The sequence below is a fragment of the Micromesistius poutassou genome (assembly GCF_964030765.1).
Source record: "Micromesistius poutassou genome assembly, chromosome: 5".
Lineage (NCBI taxonomy): Eukaryota > Metazoa > Chordata > Actinopteri > Gadiformes > Gadidae > Micromesistius > Micromesistius poutassou.
Genome location: NC_140275.1, coordinates 7,346,908 through 7,369,288, shown reverse-complemented (window position 1 = coordinate 7,369,288; position 22,381 = coordinate 7,346,908). Strand labels below are relative to the sequence as shown.

Here is a 22,381-nt window from a genome sequence, read left to right as displayed (position 1 = left end):
GCCGCCATAGGCTAAAAATCGTCAAATTTGAACAAATTTACGCTCTGCGGAGACTGTAATAGTTATGAATATGAAATTCACAGGACATGTGTAGACCGGTGCCTGTAGCTCACATACCAAAAATCGTCTTTGTCATGTTTGTAGCACCCCCTACAGGATCTTTAAAAAGCCAATATGTATGAAACTCGGTAGACACGTATAACGTGACAATACCTACAGAAAAGCCTCTTGGACCCATGCCCCAAAACCCACCGGAAGTCGGCTATTTTCATTTTTCTTTTTCACTCTCGGCGGCCATTTTCACTTTTTCGTTTTTGTATTTGAACGAACTCCTCCTAGGGAATTTATCGGATCAGCTTAAAAATTGGTCAGTACAGTCATGAAATGTTGCTGAATAAACGCTGTGCTATTTGTGACTGTACGTTGAAGGGCGTCAAAGTTGGCCACTTTTAATGGAAATTCACAGTGTGGCCTGTCACTAAAATCGCCACAGTTCATAGACGCAATGCCGGTCGGCTCAGCGGGGCGGTGGTCGGCTCAGGCTTGGCACCTTCAACACTGCTCGCAGTTTTAATTTAAAGTAATTTACACAGAAATCTTTCAAATCTTCAATGAAATGTAGCTTCTCTTCTCACCTCGTTAGAGGGCGTAATGCCGGATTATATTATATTGGTCGGAAAATTTTGGAATAGATCATGTTCGTCTGGATTACACTAGTCTGGTTATTCAATCTTTATATTATAAAAGGTAGTAAAGATAGTATTTCACATTCCCTCATTAAGACCAGTGATTGTGACACAAATATTCCAAGTCCTCCCATCAAACCTACTCCCATGAGAAACCTTAGGGTGTAGACTCCTCCATATTTGCCATCTCCTCTGTTCCTTCATTGGCCCCATGTTTAAGAATTTATATCCCCATACCTCATCCTCCTTCTCTGAGCTCTGCCTCAGGGCCAATGCAACACAATTGGGGGTGGGAAGGTTTTTTTTTAACCCCATCAAACATCAAACATGACCTCAGGATCTCTCTTGTAAATTAGCCAGAAAGGTCTCTTTTGTAGGGCACCCTGGGCACCAAACAACTAAACAGATTTATAGGGCTAACAGAGCTAAGTAGGGTTAACAGAGCTTGCTAGGGCTAACAGAGCTTGGTAGTATTAATATAGTTTGGTAGGGCCATCAGACAGAGAGCTAAGTAGGTTTAACAGAGCTTTGTAGGGCTAACAGAGCTTGGTAGGACTAACAGAGCTTGGTAGGGCTAACAGAGATTGGTAGTATTAATGCAGTTTGGTAGGGCCATCAGACAGAGAGCTAAGTAGGTTTAACAGAGCTTGGTAGGGCTAACAGCTTGATGGGTTAACAGCTTGATAGGGGTAACAGAGCTTGATTGGGGTAACAGAGCTTGATAGGGGTAACAGCAGGGCTCACAAGTGTCACACATTGAGCGTGACAGTCATTAATTTTGATCTTTTGTCATGCACTCCCGCCACACATTGTATTTCTCACGCAGAAAAAAACAAGGCTATATTTAATATGCCGCAGCGCCCAAATGTCTCTGGCCGTGCCGCTCTTACTATGGAGGAATCAAGCACATCTTCTGTGGATTTCTTAGTCGAGCCTGCCACTTATCAGCCAATCAAAAAAAAGAAGGGGGCAACACAATAGCCAAGCAGAAAATAGCACTATTGTATCTGGGTAAGATTTAACGCAGCAACCAATGAAAATAAAGCATATCCTGGGTTTGTGACTATAAAAACACACACTGCTATAAAACACACACGCACAAACTCATTTTTGTGAAATTGAAATAGAATAAATACTTTGTATTGGGGGAAGGGGGACCTACAGGGTTATGTCTTCGGACGTAAGACGCTTTCATGTAGAGCGAGCGAAACCAATCACAAGGATCCGCTGAGGGGTATATGAAATCGGTGACTGTTTATCTTATGTCAAGGCTTTTCGGGTGATCCAATAGTAAAGCAATACAGCGAGCCAACAGAGGTTGGTAGGGACCGAGCTCCCGGATGTTGTGATGCACCAGGTGGTTTCCAGTTTCTCTCTGAGAACAAGACGCTGTGGCGTCGTTTTAAGTGACCGCCAAAAACAGAAGTGCCTGCACCCCCGCCCCAACCACTTCCATCTCCATTCCCACATACCCCAAGCCAGAACACAACAACCTCCATCTGTATACTGACATGGCAAAGACACGTTCTTCCTTGAACTCTTTGACCAGGTGCTGCTTCAGCAGTGAAGGAATGTGCTTTGTTGTGGATTACAAACTCTAGTTCCTGAGAGGAGGGTGAGGAGGAGGATGAGGATGAGAGCAGAGGGAGGGAACAGGGGAGAAAGAGGGGAGGCGAGTAGCAGGAAAGGAAGATGAAGGGGAAAGGAATATGAGAGGAGAGGAGGAGTAGGGTTGGAGAGGAGGAAGAGAAGGTGGGATTTGATCACAGTGATCTTGGAACTTCATGAGGGAGAGCTGAGCCCTGTGATCGTTAGTGGAGATGGTTGTCTACATCAGATCCTCAATCTGATGGGCTGTCGGCCAGGCCAAGTGGTAGCCCCTCCTCCTGTCTGTACACATGGCTGACAATCCTGTAGCTCTCTGACTTTATTAATACAGATAATATTAATACGTTATTAATACACAGTTTTGAAACATTATTAATTCATATAGTTTTAATACATTATTAATTAATATAATATTGAAACATTATTAATACATGTAATATTTATAAATGATTTATACATGACATATTGATTCATATATTCTAAACATTATTAATTTATATTATATTAAATACATTATTAAGAAATATGTAACCTATATAATATTAATATATTAATAATACATATCATATGAATACATTCTTATATATGTCATTAAGAAATTATCAATACAGATATTATTCAGACATTATTAACTCATAATATGTGTACATTATTAATACATATAATATGAGTACACCTTTATATGAATATTAGAAAATGGCCAGATAACCTCTTGACCTCCCCTTGCAGACCGATCTCACCTCCATTCCTCTGACCTCTTCTGCTAACCTCCTCCCCTCTCACCTCCTCTCTTCCCCTCTGCATTTCTCCTCTCTTGATTCTTCTCTCTTCTTCGACTGTCTCACCTGCCTCACCTATAGACAAAATGTAAACAGTAAACTTAAATGATATATGATAAATATGATATATAAGATATATGATATATAATATTTAGTATTATACTTCTAGGTGTATACCTTGGGTTCGAGCGCTGTTCGTGCTGTGACGACTATGTGCAGCTATGTGTTTGTCAACAAACCAGAGCCGGCAACAGGTAAGAGGAGGCGGGCTTAGAAGGGGCTATACCGGTAAACAAAGCCAACAAGAAGCTTTTAACCCTACTCCTATGGCTCCTCACCTACCTGTCGGCTTACAAAGATCACCTGAGGGAACAGTGGGGGTGGTGGGGAAGAGTCACAAATCAGTCTTTAGATTAATATCTGAGAAAACTGATTGCCTACAAATCTGGATGAACAGGGAATTTAATTTTCTTTGTTTGTTTGTATAATATTGCTGGAGGTGGGGATCTGTAAATGCATTATTGGATTTACGCAAACTGGGCCATACAAGAGGCCCTCAATAAACATCATGTTGACTGTACTTTACAAAAACATATATTGAATTGATGGTTTTGTGTTTCCTCTTGTGGTTCATTGTCTAAACTGGGTTTATAGTTCCATGGTACTATGGTTCTGTTTTCTATGTTCTGTAGGTCCATATTTCTATGGTTCTATGTTCTATGGTTCCATAGCTCTATGTTCTAGGGTTCTCAGGTCAATGGTTCTGTTCAGATGTTTTCTTATTACTGTCTTTTGTAGTTTAGCAGTGAGCAGGAGGTCTAATATCTGTATTTAAAGCATAATGTACTCTTTTTATACATGCACAACAATTCAATTTAATTAAATTCAATATTTTTATTGCCATGTCAACAAGTTGATAGGAATTTGTCTTGGTACAACTCTCAGACAGCCAAACATGAAGGACAGACATCATAAGTACAGAACAGACAATGTACAACAAACAATGAACAATAAACAATCCCAGCAGACAGTAGTACTGCAGACCATACCCAACAGACAGTAAAACAGTAGACATAGAAAGTGCACAGTGCATACAGTTGTTAAAGTGCTGTTAACGTATCTTTAGTGCAAGTTCAGATTTCGGATAGCCAGAGGGTAGGTGCTGTCTCTGAAACGTGATGTGGAGGTCTTAATGCTCCTATATCTTCTTCCAGATGGAAGGAGATTAAAGAGGTCGTGAGCAGGGTGAGAGTGATCTGCTATGATGTTTTTTGCCTTCCTTAATTATTCTGGTGGAGAAGAGTGAAGAAAGTGAAGGGAGACTACAGCCTATGATTTTTGATGCTCTGCGTACTACTCTTTCCAGCCTAGTTTTGTCCTGAGCGGTTGTGTGACCGAACCAGACAAGCATGGAAAAAGTGAGCACGCTTTCAATAGTTGACCTATAAAAGTGGGTCATGGCAACTCGGCTGACTCTAAACTTTTTGAGCTGCCGCAGAAAGTGGAGTAGCTGGTGGGCTTTGCTTATCTTAATATTAGTGTTGAGCTCCCATGATAGGGATTCATGGATTGTGGTCCCAAGGAACTGGAACGAAGTGACCCTCTCCACCTCCACCCCATTAATGGAGAGCGCAGAGAGGGGACTGGGGGACCTTCTAAAATCCACTACCAGTTCTTTGGTTTTTGAGATGTTGAGTAAATTAAAAATTAAAAAAAAATTGAAATTAAAGCTTTCACACCATTTCACCAGCCCCTCCACTTCTCTGCGGTAGTCAGACTCATCTCCGTTAGTAATAAGACCAACAACAGAGGTATCGTCTGCAAACTTGAACAACAAGACTGAACTAGTGTGTGATTGACAGAATTGTGTATATAAAGAGTACAGAAGTGGGGAAAGGACGCAGCCCTGAGGGGCGCCAGTGTTCAAAAACTTTGGCTGTGAGACATGGTCACCCATTTTAACCACCTGCTTCCTATTGTATAGAAAATTGAAAATCCATTTACAGAGTGATGTACTAACATCAAGTTCCTGTAGAGTTTCAATCAGCTTCACAGGAACGATGGTGTTAAACGCTGAGCTAAAGTCCACAAAGAGGACACAGGCATATGTAGATCTTTACTCCAGATGTTGAAGAATAGAGTGCAAACAGAGTGAAACTGCATCATCAACACACCTATTTGCTCTATAAGCAAATTGGTGGGGGTCAAGTGAAATACTGGACAGGTGTTTACATACCAGATGCTCAAACACTTTCATAATGACAGAAGTTAAGGCCACAGGCCTATAGTCATTAAGACATGTGATTCTAGTTTTCTTAGGAACAGGAATGATCACAGCAGTTTTAAAACAAGCAGGCACAATACCAAGTTGGAGAGACCAGTTGAAGATAAAAGTGAGGACAGATGTTAATTGATCAGCACAGTGTCTTAAGGTGGCGGACATTATGCCGTCAGGCCCCGCCGCCTTCCTGATGTTCTGCTGGCGGAGCATTATTCTTACCTCATGCTCAGAGATAGTGGGTGGAGGGTCACCCTGCTCTCTGTAGCAGGGGGAGGGCAGGTGATTTCCACTATCAAAACGACAGTAGAAATCATTGAGCCTCCCAGGAAGAGAGGGGTCGCTGACTGGAGCATGGTGCTTGGTCTTATAGTCAGTAATGTCCTGCAGCCCACGCCAGACACCTTTGATGTCGTTTGCTTGTAATTTATTTTCAAGCTTAACTTTATAGGAAGACTTGGCTTTCAACACAGCTCGCTGAAGTTCATATTTCAGTAATTTGTATTGTACCATATCACCACTCTTAAAAGCAGCCTGTTTCTTCCTACATAGCAATCTCACTTCATTATTAAACCAGGGCTTGCTGTTATTAAAGACAAGAACAGCTCTTGTAGGAATACAAACACTCACAGAATTGAATGTAGGATGCGACGGTGTCAGTGTAGGTGTTAATATCCTGGCCATCAGACCAGAAGTTACTCCATTCCGTGCAGTCCAAGCAGTCCTGTAATGTGTCTATGGCTTGTGGGGACCATTTCCTAAAAAGTTTGACAGTTGGTTTCGCCACTTTAAGTTTCTGGCAATACTTTGGAACTAGGAGAATGGCGTTGTGGTCGGACTTACCCAGGGGTGCCCTGGCCACAGCATGATATGCCTCAGGAATAGGAGAATAGCATTGGAGGTCGGCCGGGGGGATATATACAACCATCAGGACAACAGAAGAAAACTCTCAAGGCAAGTAGAAGGGCTTACACATCACTGTGAGAGACTCCAACTCTGGAGAGCAGGTTTGGGACAGTTTTTTGCACTCCGAGCACCAGTTGCTATTGATGTAGCAGCCAACCCCGCCCCCCCGTAGTTTATGTGCGCTAGCGGTGTGGTCTGCACGGTGGAGAGAGAAGCCGGCTAGTTGTAGCATGGAGTCTGGAAAACTCTCAGCTAGCCAGGTCTCAGTCAGGCAGATACCGGCGGCGTCCCTGAAGTCTCTCTGTGTGCGCATGAGCATAGAAAATTCATCCATTTTGTTTGCCAGGGAGCGGACATTGGAAAGAATCAGGCTTGGTAGAGCTGGGCGGTGGATGCGACGCCTAAGCCGGACGAGAGCACCACCTCTCGCGCCCCGCTTCCGAGTCCTCCAGCGCTGTTTAAGCCGCTCCTTGTGTGGTTGGAAATCCGGAGGTAGATCGGGCAGGAGAACGGGCATGCTGTCCCGAATATGAAGTAATGCAGATCTGTCATACTGAACAATGCCAAGGCTGGGTTCCAGGAAAGAACAGGACAACACCAAACAAACAAACAAAACAGAGAGTAGTACCGAGTCGCCATAGAGCGGCGCCATCAACGCAACAACTGATGCCAGACAGAGTTAATGAATGAAAACTGACTTATACGACCACAAAGATCATTTAAACCCAGACTCTATCTCGTGCTCCACATGTTGAATATTCTGTGTGCACTGCAGTTTAATGTAGACTCCATAGTTTGATGGGGATTCCTATGGTCTGAGGTCTGTAATGTTTGTTATTATCCCTTGGAAGTGACTGATTCTGTCGACCAATCAATGGACGGCGTGTGTAGCTCGAACTTGCCGGCACCCTTTCAGGCCCCACTCTCAGTACCCCAACGGAGGTGTACTGCGAGATGAAGATAAGGCCCAGTCACATTTCTCTCACCTTAACAAGAATACTTGCTTTGAGTGCCCTTAGCTGTAAGTCAGCTACCGAGATGGCTAGCGTTCAAGGGTTGATTTTAAGGGAAAAACAGCACTCCCCCTTGCTCCCTTAAATCAAATCTAGGGGAGAATTGGGAAAGGGCCTTAGTCCCGCCTCCGAGGCTCTGGTTCCCTCTGTCAAATGTCTATGGGAAATAACATCGTTTTTTTGAATGATCGTACATAACAAACTCTGTAGGCTTTTACTTCTTCTGCGAAGAAGTAAAAGCTGCATCACGTTTTTGAACTACACACTTTTTCCATCTAGTTTCGACTGGGTTTTTGGATTGTCTGTGCCGTTAAAGTAGCCTTAATAATCGTTTACTACTTAAACGGCACCAACAATTCAAAAACCAAGTCGAAACTAGATGGAAAAAGTGTGTAGTATAAGGACCATCCTTTATGAGGGCAGGAATAGAGTGCCGAAGTCCCGCCCCCTCCGGTGGTCCCCATGGGACCTATGAGATTGTAAAATAAGAATGTGTTTCAATGGAGAGAAAGTAATTATTTTCTGGTCCCAGTCTTTATATGCCCCGGGTTACACATGTTGTTTTTGGATTTAAATTATCATTTTTCATGCAAAGAAAACCACAATTTATCGTTAAGTTTGATAATGTTTTTATCAAGGTTTTATGTGAGGGTGCTTTTTGAACTACAGTTGTTCGCTGCTCTTGACGCTCATGATATACTTCACCACCCGCACTTGGAACTCTGGTACAGACATGGTGATCTCTCTGCTTCACTTCACCACTGTTTTCCCAGGGGAGGATAAGAGCATCGAAAGCAGTCACAAGGAGCGTGACGTCACATACATGTAGTCTTTCTCATTGTGTTTTCTCTACAGCCTTTAACTGAACAATTGCACAATAATCAGTCAAACTCTTGACATCAAAAATGATCATTTAAATCCACAAACAACATGTGTAATCCAGAGCATATAAAGACTGGGACCAGAAAATAATTACTTTCTCTCCATTGAAACCCATTCTTATTTTACGATCTCATAGGTCCCATGGGGACCACCGGAAGGGGCGGGACTCCACCACTCTATAGAGCGTATGGTTCCGGAAGTAAAAAATCCCATTCATTTTCAGTGTAGAGATTTTGATAAAAAGCCATAATGTCGTAAGTTACCATCCAAATGATACAGACCATGCACCGTTATATTGTGAATCGATGATATTTGCTCCTGTAGAAGCCACGCGTTAAACGGGGCAACAACTAAACGCAATGTAAATGTTAAATGTAAATGTAAAAAACGCAATGTTAATCGCAATGTCATTGAAACCACTACACTACCCACAAATCCTGAAGTGTGACATGATGTCTCTGATTGGTGGAGCTCGCCATTACCAGGAAATGTTTACTGCATCCGCGAAAGTGGATGCAGTAAACGTTACCAGAGCCCGGGCCTCTACAAATAGTATTTTTTGCATAGGAAATTTCCTTTCCTAAGGAGATGACCCGGAAGTACTTGGAAGAAAGGTGGTTTGAATTCTAAGAATGCTTAGGAAAGGAGCCTCGATGCATCCTTTAAGCCTCCTTTAGCATAAGTTACTCCTGACCAACCTTTACGAAAGCAAAGGATATATTTGTATCCCATAATCCTTTACGGCGGCAATATAAAAAAAACAAGCCATCGACGAAGTTTACCTACGCGAAGACGCATGAGAGACGCGGTAAAGCAGAAGAAGAGAAGAGAAAAATAAAATTATATTGATAATAATGGATACCAATTCCAGAAACATAATTATTTGAATCAAAATTAATTAATTTATTGCTGTTAGTAAGCACATAATATACACCATAAGAAAAGAAAATGGCAACTTCACATTTAAGAAAGACTACTGGGGGCAGTTAATTTCAACATCAACATAAGTTTAACCTCTTTTTTTTCACATGTGAATTGGGATTCAAGTGGCCTCAAATATTCCTGTTGGCCAAGTCCGACCTAAGTGATTCTCACTGTTGGCGATAACCTGATTGAAATCAATACAAGAACGCATGGATCAAAGAGTGCTTGTTGTAGTCAATCTTCGGAAATGCTAGGAAAGTGGAGTCGAATTAATTTTAAACAGTGCGGTCTTTTCCTATGTTTGAAAGGAAGCACCTTTTCATCTCTCCTTGACCCGTTTTCCACAAAGGTTAAGAAAAGGAGGCATAAAGGTTAGGAGATTTGACTATTCGTAGAGGCCCCCATCTACTGAGAATAATCCTATTAGATGTTCTGCTGCTACTGAACTCAATCGCTTACCACAGCAACCATGATTTATATTAATGGAAAGTTAGAGTTGTGGTTAGAGTTGTAGAGGAAATGAGCTGTAATGGTTGAAAATATGTTGATATAGAATATATGATAAAAATAAAAGTACAAATATATGGCACTAGCTGTGCTTTTTAGTAATTTGGGTAGTATAAAAGCAAAGGAATACATAATGTTGAATGAATATGTAACTGGAATCTGAGACTGAATTCACATGTATTAAAAACGAGTAACGTTATTAAGTGGTGACCGCAGTCAGCAAAGGGATGTACCATGTCGATGCTATACACTACATGAAACACTAAATACACACACATACACACAAACACACACACATAGAATATATGACACACTTCTATTAACAATATAAACAATATAATAATGACAAAAGTTATAAGATGTCAGAAATGCGCTAAACTATTGGGTTGGAAACATTGCGAAAAGGTCCGCAATGGTTTGTGGGATGAGGAGTTCCTCACTTGTTCACAAAAATAATGTACACAGTCTTGTACCTTTGCCTTTTCTTCTGTTTTCCAAATTATTTTTTGCCCTGAATCAACCGCTTTCTGTTCACGACTACCTTGACGAACGATTGGGTTGGTTCCAGGCTTAAAACTCTTTATATAACGATTTTACGAAAAGTGGACGCTGAAAATGCATGGGAAATGTACTTCCGGAACCAGAGCTGTTAAAAAAGGGGGTGGTCACTGTTACACTCTATACTAGTCTGGTGCGTCAGTGTCAAGTTTATTACCCAGAGGAAGTTAAAGCCCCTCTGCTCCCCGGGCACTGCACTGTGGCTGCCCATTGCTCTGGGTGTGCCGGTGTGCCCCCATGTGTGTGGACCTCTGACAAGGTCACTCCTCTGTGTGTGTGTGTGTGTGTGTGTGTGTGTGTGTGTGTGTGTGTGTGTGTGTGTGTGTGTGTGTGTGTGTGTGTGTGTGTGTATGTGCAAGTGTGTATGTGTTCACCGGCTCCCGGATGGGTCAAAAGCAGAGAATTAATTTCCCCCAAAAAGGGACAATAAAGGATAACTTAACTTAACTTAACTTAACACAACCACACACGTTCCTACAAGCTCTGTTTACTTCATTCATTTGTGGCTTCCTGTAAACCTGCCCAGTCACATCCTGCAGGCTGGGTGAACTTGGTTTTGTGTTTCCTAAATAAAACCCAGCCTGTAGGTTTGTTTTTAGCAACTATTTAGTTACAAAGTGAAAGTTAAAATAGCCAGAACATTTCCTGTATGGCGCCTGGCAGCTGTTTGGAGTGCCGACCCAATGTGAGTAGCATAGCAGCAGAGCTCCTACCCCTAAATATGGAGCAAAATAGCAGGCTCTGTAGCATAGCACAAACTGCTAAATGTGGAGAAGGCTAGCTGGCTCTGTATCAGAACTGCTCCTACTGATAAATATGGAGCAGGCTTTGCGTTATAGCAGCATAGAGCCAACAGCTAAATATGGAGCAGGCTAGCATGCTCTGTAGCATAGCAGCCTAGCGCCTAGTGCTAAATAGGGAGCAGGCTAGCTAGCATGCTCTATAGCATAGCAGCCAAGCGCCTATTGCTAAATAGGGAGCAGGCTAGCCTACTACAGCTGATAGGCCCACAACCCCCAACATTTTCCCTACTGACGGTGATAGTCAGCTTGTTGGTTGCCTCTGCTCTTCACACCAGCTGCACATCTGTATCTGTATCCATCATCTGTATCCTCTCACCCCCCTCCCCTGTCCACTGAAAGGATGGAGGGAGTCCTTTATCTTTCTCCCTCTCTCTCTCTTCCATCCTCTCTCCATTCACTTTTTTCTATACTCGCCAGACTATATATACGTATATATATATATATATATATATATAAAAGCAAGGCTAATAGTGTGAGTAACACCAAATTACTCGATACCTCATTCTGTAGGGACCTTTCTGTATTTAGGATTGTATGGAATTTAAGGAAGAAAGATATTTCCGCTTAAATTTGTGCATTGTGAAACCCAGCAAGACTATTACTAGAAACAAAGCAAGTATCAAATTTATTGTGAATCAGACTAACCAAACGGACTGTGCCCGGCCTGGCAGCATATGCAGATGACATCATAGTTTTCATCAGAGACAAAAATATGTCCAAACCCTCAAATAGAATCTCAACCTGTTTCAAAAAGCCATGTCAGCTCAATTCAAAAGGGCTCAATATGTAGAGTATGCTATAGGGCAGTGTACAAAGGCAGGCGTTCCAGAACTACAAGCAGAAAAATAATGGAGTAGAGACAGTCAGTACGTTTACATGCACAGCTTAATTCGATTAAAGCCATAGTTCGACTATGCTCCTCAATTGGACAACTGCAATTGTCTGCGTATACATGGTGGTGAGTAAATCGATTCATTGGCTGAAGCGTGTCATACCCCGGTATGTTAGGTGGCGCTGCAGCTGTACCCATTTCAACTAGTGGTAATAGAGCCACCGGTTGACCTGTTTACGTCACAAGCAACAACAAACTCAGGCGGCATTCGAGAAAGATGTTTTCAGTTGACAGCTGTCAGTTCACTTCGGGTCCATATAATTTCGTCTCCGTCGAATGCAGACTCCTCCGGCTGCTCTGCCGGCGGAGGAGTCCGCATACGAAGAGAGGTCGAAACAATGGAGCGTCTGAGAAATTATATGGACCCGAAGTGAACTGACAGCTGTCTGCTGAAACATCGCTTTCTCCTCCATGTTCATTTCAATCTGGACTTAAGAGAGTCAAAGCCAAAGTTAATTTCCCCCAATTCATTTTCCCCCATGGTCGAGATAAACCCCATTAGGAGTCTTTACTTGTTGTGGAAGTACCAGAGTCGGAGAACCCGACGCAGTCTGTAAGATTCATAATATCAGAGAATAGCCCCGTCAGTTCGGCCGTGGCGCAATGAATGAATAAAGATCGTAGTTATTTTACAACCTTGTTGATGAGAAACATTTAGAAAAACATGTACTTTTAATTCAGCCTTGGGTGAAATCGAAGCGTAGTGTGTGCTGAATGCATGTTGATGATGATACACTCCTTATAGGGGGTAACTACATTGGCACGACACCGGCTTCCTCCATCTTCTGCACCTTTTAAATAAATCGACAACGCAATGCATGCCATGCGCGCTCCTGCGGCCGGGACACAATTCTTATAGGGGTAACTGCATTCACCGGCTTCCTCCATCTTCTGCGCCACCTTTTTAAATAAATCAGCGTTTCTCGTTTTCCGACAGCGACAACAATAACACGACTATCGTCTCCTTCTACTTCTGGCTCACGGCCCCAGGAAAAGATCTCGAGCATGCGCAGATGCAATTCAACGCATAATCCAATTAGACTCTGTTCATGCACACTTAACTCCACTATGAATCGCATTATCTAGGGGTCTTAATTCGACTATGAGTAACCCAATTAGATTCGAGTATAGCTTGACTAAGGTGTATACATGCATCTTAGTAATCCAATCATAGTTGGACTAAGCACTTGGAAACTTGACATTAAGCCAATAAGTCGACTTTCTTGAGTGTCATGTAAACGAGACAAGAAAGTCGACTTATTGGCTTAGTGTCAAGTGTCAAGCATCTCACTTTATAGGAAGTCGTGATGATGAGAGAAAGAGCTGCTGGGTGGGACTAGTGGAAAAGATATGTCCCTGATTATCTTGCTGGCCTTGGATCCTTCCCCTGAATGTCTGCACAGTCAGTGTATGCTGTACAAGTATACATGTATTTGTGCTTTCTTCTGATATTTGGCTCTGTTACGTAGTTATTCCATATGCCTGCACTGGTGTTCAACTGACAACTGTTTTATTCCAACAGCTAGCTCTGGTTTTTGACTGATTTAAATATCAAGGCGGTTTAACAACACTTTAATCAACAGTGTTTGAACACTGCTTGTGTGGATCCATTTGACAACTCACAACATTGGCTGATCTGATCTGGACAGCAGTGGAAATCTGCTGCAAGCGGGAAACTTAATGCAAATCACTGCGTATTTTGGGCCGCCTGGTGAAGGAGGTAGTACACTCAATCTCCGGTGTTGTTAGGGAGGTGTTAGGGATGGAGTGCAGCATCAGGCAGATAAACATCATGTCTTTCCCCCACTGACAAACTCTGCTGCAGTGGTGGAAGGAAAGGAGGAAGCGCACTTCTCTCCTTCAGAACCACAGCTCAGGAAGAACTGAGTAGTAGATGTGTAAGTGCAAGTGTGAAGGTTACAAACAAATTATCGGGCCGATATCAGCAATTATGACGTCATCCCGATAAACCCGATAAAATGATTGATAGCTCCGATAATACATATATATATATTTTGGTTAAAAAAATGCGGTGTGGGTGGATTTCTGTAGGCTCCTCCCGTTTTTCCAGTACTGTGGTACGACTGATAGCGTATGGTTTAGGAAGAGGGAGTTTTTCACAAATCCAGCACTCCCTTTCTCATGCCTGGCTGTGACGTAACTATCACGTAACTTTCAGAAGCAGCATGTTAGTAAACAAACATGGCGTCGGTAGTGTGGGACTTTTTCAAAGTTTCAGAGGAAAACAGTTTGCTTGCTTTTTTTTGTAACAAATGCAATGCAGAAGTTCCACGAGGAGGGAAAAGGGTAACAAGCTATAACACATCCAACCTAATAAGTCACCTGATACATCACCACCGCTACGATGGTTTGTTAAAAGCCTACGACGACGCGCGAGCAGCTAAAGTTGCCGCGAATCCAAAGCCAGCTGCAAAGGAACCGGCGGGGCTTGTACCTATTGACGAGGCGTTTGCAAAATTAAAGAAGTTTGACAGAGATGACCCAAGGGCTCAAGCGATCTCTAACTTGATCACAGAAATGATGGCACTTGACGACCAGCCCTTTTCCCTTGTCGAAGACAAAGGATTCTGTCGGCTACTTCGTCATTTAGAGCCCAGGGGCCGTATTCACAAAGAATCTTATGGCTAAAAGTAGGTCATAAGTGGCGAATTTAGGAGTAACTCCTAAAAATAATGGGCGTGTCAGTCTTAAATTTAGGACTCCTAACTTTTTTCACTAAGAGCAATTCACGTACGTATTCACGTTCAAGTATTTTAGGCCTAAAAGTAGCACCTAAGTCTAGGAGAGCTTAAAAGTCCTCGAGAGGACTCCTAACTCAGTAAGACCTATTCACAAAGAATCGGAAAATGGCTGCGAGACGTTATGGAGACAATGGAAGACTGTGAATTGATAAGGCGATATAGGCAAAATCGTGAGGGTATCAAACTTGTTTGTGTGGAATTCTTGTGGAATTAGTGAATAACACTCCGATATTTAGCAACAGGGAAAATGCAACTTTGCAATGACGACGATTTAGGAATATCGCAACCATCAGTGATGGTTAAAACACACGGGGGCAATGTTACAAATGTACCTTTAATCATCCTTAATTATTTAATATATAAATATAAATAAATCACTTAACCCATCATTATTTGTCTCATGTATTAATAGTAATACAACACTTTAATCATCATTATTTATTTGAAATAAAAATAAATGGTTTGAAGTAAAAAAATAATAGGCCTATAACTACTTTACTTATTACTTATGATTACTATCTAATCATTTATTGTAAGATAATTTATTGTATTGAGTTTATAATCTGCTCAGTAAGGAGTCAGGAGTCGGACCAGTTGAGCTTTCGCTTGCGTTTCACGTTGTCTTCTCCTTCATTCATCATGATAGGACTTGAACGGTGGTATGGGCTGATATTTAAAGTGTTTAGTGGCGTAGCCACGGGTGTGCATGGGTGTGCCTGGGACACCCAAGCGTTTAGGTACACCTAAATATTTTCAGAATTTATTCATTACAAGGATTTCTTTCGATTTAAAGCAAAATGTGACAGAGAGCGCGGTGCGCGTTGCACTAGGACTGCGTAGTGACCGGTCTAGGTCCACGCATTCGCTACCACAGAAGCGGGGCTGTGAAGGAAACCCCCCTATTGGATTTTGCGATTATATCCATACATTTCATTCCCCCATGTACAGCGTGGAGTGATTTAGTGGAGAGCCAGGGCTGCTTTCAGGATGGTCGTATTGATCGCTCCGGACCCTGGCTTCCACTGGACACTTGCAGCAGTTATTCTAACAGCGTTCCGGTAAATCACCGTGAACTTGAGGCCACCCAAACTCTCACAGGTGCACCTTAATTACAATCTCTGGCTACGCCCAAACTTTAAGTGCTGGAAATATGCTCATTGGATAATAGTTTGCAGGGTGCTTTTAATTACTTCCTTGATATAATGCAATTTACGTAGTATTTTTATTGTTTGCTTTGGCTCTCTTTTTAACGTGCATACAACGTCATTATCGTGGTCTGCACAAACTTGTCATCGTGCGTGTATTCTGCTAACTGCACTGTCCATAACTGTTTGATAGGACTTCATTTGTAGCCTAGGCTATTTCCTTATTTTTCGTTGATTTAGTGGGCTCGTTTGTGGGAAGTTGCGAATGAGTTTCACGGAGACCGCCGGCACTCAACAGCCAATCACCGTACTGACCGCTTCAAAACTCGTGCACGAGAATCGACGTAAGGGGGCGTTAGGGGGCGTTACTCTTAGTTCACTCTTAGTGATTTATCCTTAGTATGAGTAGGTCTCAGCGGCTTTGTGAATAACTTTTAAGAAAAAACTCCTACGTAAAATGTTTTAGCGCGAGTTAGGAGCACTCCTAGCGGTAAGATAAAAAGCTTTGTGAATACGGCCCCAGGTTCATAATTCCAAGCCGCCGTCACTTTGCAGAGGAGTGTTTACAAGCCAAGTATGATGAGATCACCTTACTCCTTCATACTCTGATAGACAACGATGCACGGCACAGAAGTTTCACCACGGACATATGGACCTGTGATGTTAACCCTGTCAGCATGCTAGGTCTGACGGCGCAGTGGCTGGACAAAGATTTCAAACTGTACAGAACTGTGTTGCATTCTCAGGAACTACCAGGTTCACACACTGCCGATATGATCCGTTTGGCTTTTGTAGTTATGCTTAGAAATGGAACATAACGAAAGAGATTGTCCATGTTGTCCTAAGAGACAACGCACGTAACATGGCAAAGGCTATGGATGATTACAATGTTGATAGCCTGGGCTGCATGGCCCACACCTTACAGCTGGCCGTGAATGAGGCTGTGCTGAGCCAAAGAGCTGTGATTGACTGTGTTGCCATCGGTTGGAAGATTGTTGGGCACTTTAAGCACTCCCAAGTAGCGACCACCAGCCTGCTCCAGAGTCTGGTGAAGCAGAAGCAAGCTATCGCAGCTTATGGTGTAGAATACAAGTTGCCAGCAGTAGTTGAAAACATCTTGACCATCCTCGATCCGTGTGAACAGCTGACTAGAAATATTAGCAACGCTACAGCCACTACTGCAGACGTGATCCCCTCCATCCAAGCCCTAACACGCCTGCTAAAACAAACCGTCCCAACAGACCACAGAGTGAAAACTACAAAGGAGACCCTGTTAAAAGCAGTCCAAAGGCGTTTTGGTGACATTGAGGAAAAGCCCATGTATTGTCTCTCCACGATATTGGACCCGAGGTACAAGGACCGCTACTTCAGCCATGCATCAAAACGCCAAGCTACAGAAATGCTGCAGGAACAGCTGCACAAAATCGAGAGAGACCGCCTTGCCACAGACACCTCCGGCCCCCAGTCAGACGAGCCACCGGCAAAGAGGACGAGGGAAGACGAGAACAACAACAACAACTCGCTCTTGGGAATGTTTGAGACAATCCTTGAAGAAAACACAGATGCTGCAACTGAACAACAGGAAAACAGCAGAGTGGATGTGGACGTAAGTGTATATTTTATTTTAATTCATGTTTTATGAACACTGTATAACTTGTGTTATGGAACCGGTAGAACGTCATCATAATTAGATGCCGTTCTTCTGTGCTTTTGTTTTTACTGTTAGCTCCAGTCATATCTGTTGGAGCCCACGTTTCCCTTGAGCCGTTGCCCGCTGGAATACTGGAGTAGCTGCCAGTCCCGTTACGAGTGCCTGGCCCAACTTGCTCATAAATTTCTGTCAGCGCCTTGCACTAGTGTTGACTCTGAGCCTTTGTTTTCTGCTGCTGGACACGTGATGACCGAGCAAAGGAACCAACTCGCATGCGAGAATCCCAGGCTTATGCAAGGATTTGCAACAGTTCTGGAGGCCTTTATTTTATTTTACATCACTGAGTGATGAACCTCACTATGGCAATTGGCAAATGTTTACATTTTGCAATGTTATGTTTACAAGTTATTGACAGGATGTCAAATACTTTGTTTGGTTTAATTATTTTTGAGGTGTGCTGTCCTATTTGTTTGGTTTAATTATTTTTGAGGCGTGCTGTCCTATAAATGCCAAGTAATAGTTGTTTCATGGACCACGACCACAAAAGTCTCCTCTACTATAGCGTCAAATGTTTTATCTGCTGACAAAGCACAATACCTGTTGGTTTTTAGTTCACTCATTGTTCAGGGAAACACATTGTTAATGACATTGACGGATTGTGAATTTTGTGATTGACTCAAATTATATATTTATTATTAAATAAATATGGTCACTTTATTTGAAGAGTCAAAACTGTTGTCTTGGCTTTGTTTTGTTCATAGTAGTAACACTCATGTCATGATGAATCTGGTTAGGGCAAAACTACAGGAATATACATTTTAAAAATAATAATACAATAATAATAATATATATATATATATATATATATATATATATATATATATACATATATATATATATATTATCGGTTATTGGTATTGGTATCGACCTTGAGGAGCAGAAAGTTATCAATATCGATATCGGGGTCAAAAAATCAATATCGTGCACCCCTAATTTTAATTTAAAGGGTCCCTGTATTATAATTATTTTAGAGCCCCCACTTGGCTATATATTATATGAATAGTAGAAATTGTACAAGCTGTAAGTATTTTGAAAAAAACACTGCTGAGAAGTACTTCCAGCTGTCTGATATGGTCTCCACTGGGCTACACCATCACAGCCTCTCAGCACCCTGCTGCTTGTTCTGTTACATTCACTCACTAGTTCGGTCAGACCCTGAGGTCAAAGTTCAACTCAGTGGTAACAACAGGTAGGACTCCAGACAAGTCCATAGCCTTGTGTTGATAAAAGACCCCATCAGAAGTTCAATACCAACTTCCTCAGGTCGTACTGGATTAATCTGGGCCTCTTGGGGGATCTGTGGTCACTTTCTGAATATATACCACATTACCACAGCATTTCTGTATTATATCTAGTACCTCAGTACTACTACCGAAGTTTAACAATAACCTTTATTTTCCTCGAGAGACACTGAGGTTTCCCTCATTTACAGTGACGACGAGCATACACAATAAACACAATTACAAGGATAACATATTCTGTATATATATATTCTGATCAAATATATCTATAAAGTATATACAATACAAAAAGAGGAAAAATAAAATAGGATGAAATACTAAATGAGAATGAAATCAGCTAAAACAGTTACAGTGGGATGCGTACAATTCAAAATCATAGACTTAAATAAACCAAAAGTAGGAAGAGCAGTCATTTTTAAGTTGATCTGCAGAGCATTCCATCAGTTAGGCGCACTGATAGAAAAGGCAGTCATTCCTAGGCTGGAGTGAGCTCAGGGAACCTTTAGGATGAGCAGCTCACTGGACCGGGTTCAATAGGTCTCTGTGTCCCAGTCATGGTCCACATGTAAGGTGGCTGTTTCGCAACAGTATTATATCAAACAGTACTATATCTTCTACCTGGATATTACAACAGGAATTAAGGAATTAAATTTGTCTCATTTCTAATTGTCTTAAACTGCTTCACGTTCATACTATCAGCTTTCAAGTGCAGATAAAAAAACATTCCCTGGCTTTGCATCTTTTCTTTGACACAGTTCTGCACTTTTGACAAATACATTTTTCAAAATGTATGACGTTGATTCTAATGTCACTTATTTAAAGTTTTAAATTATTTATACATCATACACCAAACGTTGACTATTTTACATCCTCAGTTCTGTAGCGGAGAGAACGCTGTAGTTCCCTGCAGTTCCTCTAAGCGATGGAGGGGTGGTTTAGAGAGGAGGTCTTCATCTCACTAGGGGGGACAGGAGGATGCGAGCTGGATGTTTCCCCCATGCAAGAGAGGCAAGGATATGTATTATTAAAGCTCTCACAAGGATGCTAGCGGTCAAATCACATCCTTGGGTTCAGTAGCGGTTCTACATTGAATTACGCCCCGGGCGAGACCCACTCCGTGTCTACCTCAACCCGCCACAGTTGGGTCGGGCTCTTCAGAAGGGTCTAGGATAAGAGTCTAGCATCTGTATCTAGGGTCAGGACCTAGGGTCAGGCCATAGGATCTGGCTCTAGGTTTGGGTGTACCATTCAGTTTGATCTGTACATACATCCCTTTCCCTGTCTGCCTTTGTATCTAATTTACTGTTTCCTGGTTCAAAGCTCAAGTGGATAAACTATCTAGTGATTGAAAGGTCAGGTCAGGAACTAATGACCATTGAGTGTTGTGTATCTACTGCTGCGGTCGGGGGTGGTACTGCTGGTGTTGTGTGGTGCTTGGTGGTGCTAATCAAAGCTGAGCAGCCTTCCTCTCTGAGGTGTGTTGGGTAGCAACTCTGCGGTCTTCAGTCCTGCTCCATTATTTAGGGTCCTGGACCACGTGAGTGGTCTCTGTTGAGGTTAGAAGGCTGGAAGGAGGCTTACCCTTTCAATTATTTCAGCCACCCCGAGCAACATTTTCACGGCCTGCATTTAGCGATGTGCAACATGTGAGACAGCAAGACGACGGGAACTTGAGTGGTTAAACGGAATATCACAAGGCCTTTAAATCTCTTAAATATTAATCAAGCCTTGTTCATTATTCACAAGCACAATCATAACAGACTGTTCTGCCTAATTGAGAACACATTATTACGTGCCCATGTTGAACCCAGAGTGCAAAAACATAAAGCCAGGGGTTTGTTGATGATCTGATTTGTCAGATGACGGTGCCCTTGAAATGGTTCCCATGGTAACGTTTCCCTGATTACAATTACCTTGGTAAAAGCCTCTGATGACAGTTACCTTGGTAACCGTTCCCTTGGTAACAGCCACTGATTACAGTTCCCTTGGTAACAGGGCCCTGAGTCAGAGACCTTCCCTGAAGGTTGAATGGGTTAAAGGTTGACTGTCTTCTGGGTTGAATGAATGAGCAGACGGTGTGGCGGCTGTGTCGCTACACCGTCTCCTCTGGGAGGGCATTTAGTCGCTGGGAGCTGTGATTAAAGGTCAGTCAATGAATACATTACAATCCAATTACAGCTCCTATTAGAATGACGAGAACAATGCCAGAACTCAGTCCACACTGCTGTGTTCTGGGAGGTCAACGTGAAATGTAAACCATACCAGACAGCTTTGCTACTCTGTAGTAAATCTGGATATTGTAGATATTGTAGTTATGTAGTTATATGTTTTTCTCAGAAAGTGCCTTTATGTTTCAAGAAAACATCAAAGAGATTTAGCCTGTAAAGGGATGCTTCAGATTAAGAATATTATTTATTTATTTTACTTTGAATTTTTTTGAGTTTTATGCTTTCATTTACTTGCTTTAACACATGCAAACAAGATCTTCAAACATGTTTTGGATATTTTAATCAACATCACTTAAAAATACACTAAGGAACGCCAAATCAACTTTGTGTACACAGTACACTGCTGCACAAGTGTGTGTAGTACACACACTTTCATCTTCTTGTCTGAAGGTCTTTGTTCAAGTTCAAAATACTTTATTGTCCCCCAATGGGGCAATTTGTTGTGCAGCAGATAGTATACAAATCACACACAATCACACACACAATTAAAACAGTAAACAATCAATAAATAGTAGTCCATATAAAAAATAGTCAAAATATAAAGTATGACTGGGGGGAGGTGATTATCTACGGTTCTTTAAAGAATTTAGAAGTAGAGTGGCTGCGGGTACAAAAGAGTGTTTATATCTGTTGGTTTTGGAATTGCGGGAGTTTAAAGCGTGATCCAGATGGCAACATCTGAAATTCAGCCTGTAAGGGATGAGAGCTATTTGACAGGATAGATTCAACCCTTTTTAGCATCTGCTTCTGATAAAGTTCCTGTACCGCCTCTTCCTTTATGGTAATAGACCCATACCAGCAGATTAAGGAGAAGGTGACAACTGACTCAACAAAGGACCTATAGAAAAGGGTCATCAGGGTCTTGTCCACATTAAACCTTATGACCTTATCACCTTATCACCTTATCACCCTCATCAGCTTCAGGATGTATCATGACATATCATGGTACATTAGGCTGTACCATGATTAGCTGCTATGAGCTAGGTGCTATTAGCTAGTTGCTATCAGTTGGTTGCTATAAGCCAGGTGCTATGAACTACTTGCTATGAGCTAGCTGCTATGAGCTAGCTGCTATCAGTTAGATATAAACTAGGTGCTTTGAGGGTGGTGCTATAAGCTAGGTGCTTTGTCATATATGAATTTATGAATGAACTGTGTTCCATAAGGTTGGATTATTTATTTATGAACCCTTTGCTCTGATGCTAAAAGTGTTTTTCTATGCACTAGGTGCATTGAGCTACATGCCAGGAGCTACGTGCTGTAAACTAGGTCTGGTGCGCTGAAGTGCAATGAGCTGTCACGTCGCCTGTAGATTGGATTTGCTTCAGAAATATCTTCAATCTCTGTCCTCTCCTCAACGCCACTCAACCACTGGCTCCATTCTCACTCAATTACCTTCTGCTCAGTCTGGCAGCTCACTTCCCTCCAACTCACAAACTCTGGCCACAGTTTGTTATT

The 22,381-nt window shown here is 42.1% G+C and overlaps 1 protein-coding gene across 1 annotated transcript in view; it reads left to right on the top strand.

Moving 5' to 3' along the window:
• Nucleotides 1-22,381, top strand: part of fras1 (Fraser extracellular matrix complex subunit 1) — a 115,090-nt gene that overhangs the window by 15,432 nt on the left and 77,277 nt on the right. The gene's annotated exons all lie outside the window — the stretch shown is intronic.